The following is a 9355-nucleotide window of genomic DNA, read 5'->3' on the forward strand; positions in this document are numbered from 1 at the left end:
GGAATAGAGGAAGGTCTCCCGTGTATACATACGAAAAATCACGTGCGAAAATTGAAAATTTTGCAAATTAGCGACCTTGCAATTGCACGACGTACTGGTACGTCGCCGGGACTGGCAAATGCAAATCGTTGCAACGTACCCATACGTCGACGGGATGGGGCGGGTTAAAATCTCCAGTTAGTATAATTCTTTCCGATTTCTCTTCCATTTTATGCAGTAATGATCTTAAACTCTGAATTGTACTCTCTGCCAGGCCCTCATATTCGTCTCTTTCCCATGTGTTTGATCTGGGTGACATGTACAAATTTTCTACAATTACTTTCCCTTCAGATGTGTTGATCTCTACTGCAATCAGTTCTACTTGTGATAGTATATCTAGTTTTATTTCATTGACTTTTAGATTTTTCTTAGTTAATATAATTCCTCCTTTTTTTAAATTTCTGTCTCTTCTCCATATATTGTATTCCTCTAAGTTTAGTATGTCATTGGATATCCTTGGTGTTAATTTTGTTTCAGTTAGGCATATTATTTGAGGTTCATTTTCTCTGACATAATCATTCATCTCTAGTAATTTAGATACCATTCCATCCACATTTGAGTACATCAACCTTATCATCTTGTTTATATACATGTCATGACATGGTTTTACTATCTTCCATCCCGTTTGTGTACCACTTTCGTACCTGCAATCGTATTACTTTGTAAAAAAAATTTCTTCTCCTCTTCTGATCTTCCCTCATTTTTTGTTTTTGCTTCCTCCCTTTTCTCTTTCAGTAATTCTAGTTCCTCTTGTGTTAGGCATCTTTTTATTCATACATTTTTGAACTCCTCTTTTTCCATAAGATTCTTTGCATTTTTTAGTATTTCCTCCACAGTGTTTACACTCTGGAAAGTCACCTTTAGAGGTCTTGTCCTACTTTTCTCATATTTCCCAACCTTTTGTGTTCCTCTATATCTTTACTACAGATTTCCTCTGATACTTCTTTCAGTAAGCTCATTACATTTGCCATCTCCTTTTTGTCTCTTGTGATCTTGTTTTTTACTTCTTCCTCTTAAATACCAGTGATTACTATAGATTTGTTGATATCTACTGAATCTCTGACTAACTTTGGATTGTTCTGGATTATTCTTTTCACTTCCTGTTTAATGCTTTTTTCCTCCACCCTTGTTTCTAAGTCTTTCTTTACTTTCACCATTTCAGCATACGTGGTTTCCACATCATTTTTGTAGCTTTGCACAGCTTCATTCACCTGTGTTATCTTCTCCTCAATATCACTGCTTTGGTCTATAAGACTGCTTACTTGCCTAACTGTCTCTGTGTCATTTTTTAACTCTTCCACAACACTCTCGTGATTGACTACTGTACTTGCCATTTCACTCATTTTCTTCCTAAGTGTACTCAATTCCACTGTTAGTTCACTGATGGTTGTGTCTTTTTTGTTGGCCTCCCTTCCTAGTTTTTCTATTTCTTCCTTTTGCAAGTGCATCTCCTTCTTTATTTCATCAATTTCATTTTTGAAAGCCATTTCTAGTTTGTGTACACGTTCAACCAGTCTGTTGTGAGTCTCCACTTCAACCAGTTCTTGGCAGAAATCATCATTTTTCTTTCTACCTTTATCCCTTTTCTTTTCCAAATTTGCATTACTAAAGTATGTATCCATTTTGCAGTACTAAAAGTTAGAGTATGTACTTACAGTCCCCGTGCTGCTGTAAACAAACCTCAGCTGACTGAGCGAATTTTTTCGTCTTGGTTCTCTTTTCTGTTTGAACAAGTCTTGTTTAACCTTTTTATTATTTTTTTCTTTTAATAATGAAAAATCGTTTAGTCTAACCTGGTACAGAGCTTGACTTATACAAAGATACTAATTTAGGTAATGCCACTGGCCGTGTTGGTTCGGTACAGAGCGCTGATGTCGCACGTCTGCCTCCTTTGACTGCCTCTTGTGTGTGTGTGTGTGTGTGTGTGTGTGTGTGTGTCGGGAACCATGCATCTAAGGGTATACAACTTTCTCTTTGCGTGTGTGGGGGGGGCGGGAAGCTTGCATCTAAAGTTACATAACTTGTCTGTGTGTGTGGTCTCTCTCTCTCTCTCTCTCTCTCTCTCTCTCTCACAACGACTAAGGTGGCAGACTGGTTGGGCAGGGGCAAAGATTCGGCCGGCGCGGAGCCGATGGGGCAAGGGAACCGTTACAGGGTTTTGAAGTGGAGTCTCTCTCTCTCTCTCTCTCTCTCTCTCTCTCTCTCTCTCTCTCACGACAACTAAGGTGGTAGGCCGGTCGGGGCGGACGGGGCAGGGAAACCGTTACTGGGAGGGGAAGGGAAGTGTCTGAAACTCCACACATAACCCGAAAAAAGCCATACATGAAATTTTAAAATGGAACAAATATGTTACGAGGGTCACACCTGAATTTTTTTACCAATAGGGATAAACATGCTCTGAGCTCAAACATCCAGGAGGTTAACATCATCTTTCTACAAACTGAACCTCTGTTGTACGAAGTGGGTAATGCAGTAACATGTTTCAAGCTGTATTTACCAAACAAGATGCAACAATACCTTGGGGGGGGGAGGGAACCTACGTGTACAAACACGATATAACATGTTCTTTCAACCTGGATTACCAAATAACTGGGGATGGGGGGGATACGTTCCGGATGTGGGTACTCTATGACCTTGAAGATCATGTTAAGGTCATTGGATATGCAAAGGTCATTGACCCCTACGCCCATTCTAACATCCTTCTACCTCAATTTCAAGCTCAGTTACCTCTCTCTACCCTAAAGGTCAATGACTTCCCCTGTACCCTATGACCCTCAAGGCCATGCACTAAGCAACGGTCATGTCAAGGTCATTGGAGACACAAAGGTCAATGACCTCTGGAACACACAAAAGCCCACTTCAAACCTGCAACTGTAGATTCTAACTCAACAACCTCTCTCTACCCTAAAGATCAATCACCTTCAAGGTCAAGCACGATGCAACGGTCATGTCAAGGTCATTGGGTACGCAAAGGTCAATGACCTCTACATACCCTACATCATTAATATGCAGAGCACGTGTGTACCATAAAGGTCAATGACCTCTATGTACCCAAACACCTGCTACGTCATCACGTGCCATGAACCTGTGTATCCATCGTACCCTAAAGGTCAAATGTCAAGGTCATCAGGTTTGAGGCACCTGTGTGCCCAACGTACCCTAAAGGTAATAGGTCGAGGTCATCAGGTTTGAGGCAATTTTCTCCCTACTGTTGTTACATCCCCAAATACACTTACAAAAATCTCACATCATTGGCTTACTCTGTTGGTCTCATGGGCTGAAACTGGTACCATTTTAACCTCTGAAATCCGATGCCATTTTTTTATAACTTCAGATGATTTTATTCAGAATCGGAGAGACTTTTCAAACTGTGGGGGTAAATATAACCTTGACTGATCCCTTCCTTGTTGCATATCATTTCCAAGTTCAGTAAAAAATTGCTAGGAATATTTACAGAATCCAAATTATCTGTTTCAATTTCTAAAATATAGGCTATCTAATGAACCTTTTGTCCTCAACCTCAGCCAATACTGAGTATATTAACAACAGGTTGTAACACCATCGTATCATAAAGCAGCTTCATCCTTGCAGGTCTCGAACCCACCTCACCACTGCAAATCTAAAAGATGTGTGACCGTCATGGACTTATAAATTTTCCCTGTCAGACCTACACACACCGACACACTGCAGTGTGCGTGGTAGTAAATTTCAGCATTTCCGGTCACGATGGTTGACAAGATGAATATAATTATATTAACAGATTAAATAACATCGCAATGTGAAACACTCTTATCTGTCTTTGTCATGAGCCCACCTGGCCAGCCGATATTGTCAAGTTATACTCCCTCAGGTTGTTTAATTTTCACTTAGTGGTTGCTGGCCCGTTTGTTCTCTTTTCAGCATACCCACCTTCCAGTTAGTCCTCTGCTTACCTCATCTGCTGCCTCTATCCCAGGGTTTCTGTTCTGTTATCGTAGGTGCTTCTCTGTTATCTGTTGTACAAAATGCTTTCTATTAGCACATTCACTCAGATGTCGTATTCTTCAATTTATTCTTGCTATTTTCAGACGTTTTCATTCAGCACTTTATCTAACTCTAGCACTGAAGCAGTTAATCAGTTCAAAAAGTCTCTCTGTAAATCGAGCAAAATCGTTCATCAATACCAAGAATAATGTTGAAAAATATTTATAAGACTGAAGGGGTTAATGTCTGTTTTAACATTTTCACTGTAGTGGTTATTGGCTGTACTTGTTCCCCTAAACAAGAAGGTCACTTGTTATGAATCAATTTGATCATTGCGTTCATTCGTTTTTAGATATCCTTCACATATAGTGAAGGTCAGGCCATACATTAGCCCGGTTGCCTTTCATTTCGTTTATAAAGATGCCAACATGCTGGCATGCGGCAGTCTTGGTCGCCTTATGGCGGCTTCTCACCCTGCTCGATTTCTAGCAGCCTCTCTTCAGGCTGTACTCAGTTTTATTTAACCTAGTTATTAGTGTAAAACAGAACATTATATTTTCCATGCTTCTCACATCCCTGTTACATTTACATATCAAGGCCTCTGTCAAATGATAACAACAGCCAATCCATATAATGCTTTATTCCAAAACAAAAAATATACATAAAACTTTCCCACACTGGTACTTATATGGTTATTCCTCTATAAAGTTCAGTCATGTAAAGGTTTTTGTATTTGATCCTTATTGTTGTTGTTGTTGTTGTTGTTGGTGGTGGTGGTGGTGGTGGTGATGTGAAGGTGGTGTTCGTTGTGCAGCGATTGTGTTGGCCGCATGTTGATAAAGTGTGTGCTGTGTGGTGGTAGTAGTGGTGATGATGGCTGTTGAGGGATAATGTTTAGAAGCAGTCGAAGTAGTAGTAGTAGTAGTAGTAGTAGCAGAAGTAATAGTAGTAGTAGTAGTAGTAGAAGTAGCTCCAGGATTATTTAAAATTTGAACTAAATGGACTATAGGCAGCAGCAGCTCCTATCCTGCAGCCCACCATCCCCCTTTCGGGTGAGAGAGGGACCTGAGGGACGTTTTTATATCCAGGCAGCGAAACCATACAGCCACACTGGTGCCACCACTTGAAGGCAGCACCTGATGATAAGTTTGTAATGCTGGTGGTATTGGTTGGTCGTTTTTGTGATGGCTGGATGGAGGCTAAGTGGTGATGGTGGATTGGATGTTGGTCAGTGTTGTTAACTGGTGGTGATGGGAAAGCTTCGTTGCCTTTTAACAATACTCTCTAGCAGTACGATAAGGGTAGTGAGAACAACACTTAGATCTAGTGCTATGAAGGCGTCCTGTTGTATGTCCCAGGTTGTGTGTTGTTGTGTGGTGATGATATTGCTGTTAATGATGGTGGTGAGCAACTTACTGGCTCTTCTGTATCTATTCCACAACAAATCTCTTCTTTCTTTTGATTTTTTACATTCTCTATTGAACCATTTCTGTATTTTCTTATCTGCTTCTTTGTGCTGTGGGATGTACTTCTGGACTCCTATGTCATAAAATTCACAGAATTTTCTATATACAGCATTTAAATTTTGTCCTCTAAGCTCATTTTCCCAATCAACTTCTAAGAAATACTTCTTTAGGTCTTGATAATTTCCCTTTTTATAGTTTAGGCTCTTTTTGTAACTTTCATTGCTGTTAACTATGTCATATGCTATCCTGAAGTTGTAATTTAGTACTGCATGATCGCTTTTGTCGAGTGGAGGGTGATATATTAAACTGTCAATATCATTTTCTTGCCTAGTAAATATTAGATCTAGCACTGAAGGTACATTGAGTCCTCTTTTTCTGGTGCTTTCCCTCACATGTTGCGTTAGGAAAAACTCTTGCACAAGATCCAGGAGCTTTTGGTCCTAACAGCTTTCTTGGCTAATTATATCTAGAGTATTCATATTTATTTTTGTATTAACCTGTCACGTCCCGAGGTTTTCCGCACCTCCGACATCCCCCAGTCCCGAGGTATTTTCGATTTTTTTTTTTTTTTTGGCTAAAACCTTCACTTTTGGTGAGAAACATCGAAAATTCATAGAGAAATAGCTCACCTGAGGTTTAAAGTGCCCAATCCAGGTAGGAGTTCCTCCTTACCTGAGTGGGTTTTCTAACATGCTGGCACCAAAGAAAACGAGTTCTATGGGAGGGTAACTATTTTATCCACTCATAAACGGTATTTATTTATTTACTTGGTACGAATGTATATGTAGTATGACAGTATATTGGTTTTCAAGCAGTAATAAAGGCATTATAAGCATTGTTTCACTCACTAACTAATCACCATACCTGACCTATTTTTGCCACACTACCTGATCATTATTTCTGGCTGTTTCTTCTTCTAATGCTATGTAAACATTGTCCTCCAGATTGTCATCGATTGGGGAATCACTCTGGCCCTGAATAACTTTACTAGCCAGGTCACTGGTAACAGGTCCTTTGCCAAGACAATGTCATGAGGGGGGGAGGGGGGAGGTTATGCAGTGTAAGGCATTGTCCCTGCTTGGTATCTTGTACAGGAATAGAGGAAGGTCTCCCGTGTATACATACGAAAAATCACGTGCGAAAATTGAAAATTTTGCAAATTAGCGACCTTGCAATTGCACGACGTACTGGTACGTCGCCGGGACTGGCAAATGCAAATCGTTGCAACGTACCCATACGTCGACGGGATGGGGTGGGTTAAAATCTCCAGTTAGTATAATTCTTTCCGATTTCTCTTCCATTTTATGCAGTAATGATCTTAAACTCTGAATTGTACTCTCTGCCAGGCCCTCATATTCGTCTCTTTCCCATGTGTTTGATCTGGGTGACATGTACAAATTTTCTACAATTACTTTCCCTTCAGATGTGTTGATCTCTACTGCAATCAGTTCTACTTGTGATAGTATATCTAGATTTATTTCATTGACTTTTAGATTTTTCTTAGTTAATATAATTCCTCCTTTTTTTAAATTTCTGTCTCTTCTCCATATATTGTATTCCTCTAAGTTTAGTATGTCATTGGATATCCTTGGTGTTAATTTTGTTTCAGTTAGGCATATTATTTGAGGTTCATTTTCTCTGACATAATCATTCATCTCTAGTAATTTAGATACCATTCCATCCACATTTGAGTACATCAACCTTATCATCTTGTTTATATACATGTCATGACATGGTTTTACTATCTTCCATCCCGTTTGTGTACCATTTTCGTACCTGCAATCCTATTACTTTGTAAAAAAAATTTCTTCTTCTCCTCTTCTGATCTTCCCTCATTTTTTGTTTTTGCTTCCTCCCTTTTCTCTTTCAGTAATTCTAGTTCCTCTTGTGTTAGGCATCTTTTTATCCATACATTTTTGAACTCCTCTTTTTCCATAAGATTCTTTGCACTTTTTAGTATTTCCTCCACAGTGTTTACACTCTGGAAAGTCACCTTTAGAGGTCTTGTCCTACTTTTCTCATATTTCCCAACCTTTTGTGTTCCTCTATATCTTTACTACAGATTTCCTCTGATACTTCTTTCAGTAAGCTCATTACATTTGCCATCTCCTTTTTGTCTCTTGTGATCTTGTTTTTTACTTCTTCCTCTTAAATACCAGTGATTACTATAGATTTGTTGATATCTACTGAATCTCTGACTAACTTTGGATTGTTCTGGATTATTCTTTTCACTTCCTGTTTAATGCTTTTTTCCTCCACCCTTGTTTCTAAGTCTTTCTTTACTTTCACCATTTCAGCATACGTGGTTTCCACATCATTTTTGTAGCTTTGCACAGCTTCATTCACCTGTGTTATCTTCTCCTCAATATCACTGCTTTGGTCTATAAGACTGCTTACTTGCCTAACTGTCTCTGTGTCATTTTTTAACTCTTCCACAACACTCTCGTGATTGACTACTGTACTTGCCATTTCACTCATTTTCTTCCTAAGTGTACTCAATTCCACTGTTAGTTCACTGATGGTTGTCCTACCTTCCTAGTTTTTCTATTTCTTCCTTTTGCAAGTGCATCTCCTTCTTTATTTCATCAATTTCATTTTTGAAAGCCATTTCTAGTTTGTGTACACGTTCAACCAGTCTGTTGTGAGTCTCCACTTCAACCAGTTCTTGGCAGAAATCATCATTTTTCTTTCTACCTTTATCCCTTTTCTTTTCCAAATTTGCATTACTAAAGTATGTATCCATTTTGCAGTACTAAAAGTTAGAGTATGTACTTACAGTCCCCGTGCTGCTGTAAACAAACCTCAGCTGACTGAGCGAATTTTTTCGTCTTGGTTCTCTTTTCTGTTTGAACAAGTCTTGTTTAACCTTTTTATTATTTTTTTCTTTTAATAATGAAAAATCGTTTAGTCTAACCTGGTACAGAGCTTGACTTATACAAAGATACTAATTTAGGTAATGCCACTGGCCGTGTTGGTTCGGTACAGAGCGCTGATGTCGCACGTCTGCCTCCTTTGACTGCCTCTTGTGTGTGTGTGTGTGTGTGTGTGTGTGTGTGTGTGTGTGTGTCAGGAACCATGCATCTAAGGGTATACAACTTTCTCTTTGCGTGTGTGGGGGGGGCGGGAAGCTTGCATCTAAAGTTACATAACTTGTCTGTGTGTGTGGTCTCTCTCTCTCTCTCTCTCTCTCTCTCTCTCTCTCTCTCTCTCTCTCACAACGACTAAGGTGGCAGACTGGTTGGGCAGGGGCAAAGATTCGGCCGGCGCGGAGCCGATGGGGCAAGGGAACCGTTACAGGGTTTTGAAGTGGAGTCTCTCTCTCTCTCTCTCTCTCTCTCTCTCTCTCTCTCTCTCTCTCTCTCACGACAACTAAGGTGGTAGGCCGGTCGGGGCGGACGGGGCAGGGAAACCGTTACTGGGAGGGGAAGGGAAGTGTCTGAAACTCCACACATAACCCGAAAAAAGCCATACATGAAATTTTAAAATGGAACAAATATGTTACGAGGGTCACACCTGAATTTTTTTACCAATAGGGATAAACATGCTCTGAGCTCAAACATCCAGGAGGTTAACATCATCTTTCTACAAAATGAACCTCTGTTGTACGAAGTGGGCAATGCAGTAACATGTTTCAAGCTGTATTTACCAAACAAGATGCAACAATACCTTGGGGGGGGGAGGGAACCTACGTGTACAAACACGATATAACATGTTCTTTCAACCTGGATTACCAAATAACTGGGGATGGGGGGGATACGTTCCGGATGTGGGTACTCTATGACCTTGAAGATCATGTTAAGGTCATTGGGTATGCAAAGGTCATTGACCCCTACGCCCATTCTAACATCCTTCTACCTCAATTTCAAGCTCAGTTACCTCTCTCTACC

This window comes from Coenobita brevimanus, chromosome 44 (genome assembly GCF_032717465.1).
Source record: "Coenobita brevimanus isolate Jiangsu-jjx chromosome 44, ASM3271746v2, whole genome shotgun sequence".
Taxonomy (NCBI): Eukaryota; Metazoa; Arthropoda; class Malacostraca; order Decapoda; family Coenobitidae; genus Coenobita; species Coenobita brevimanus.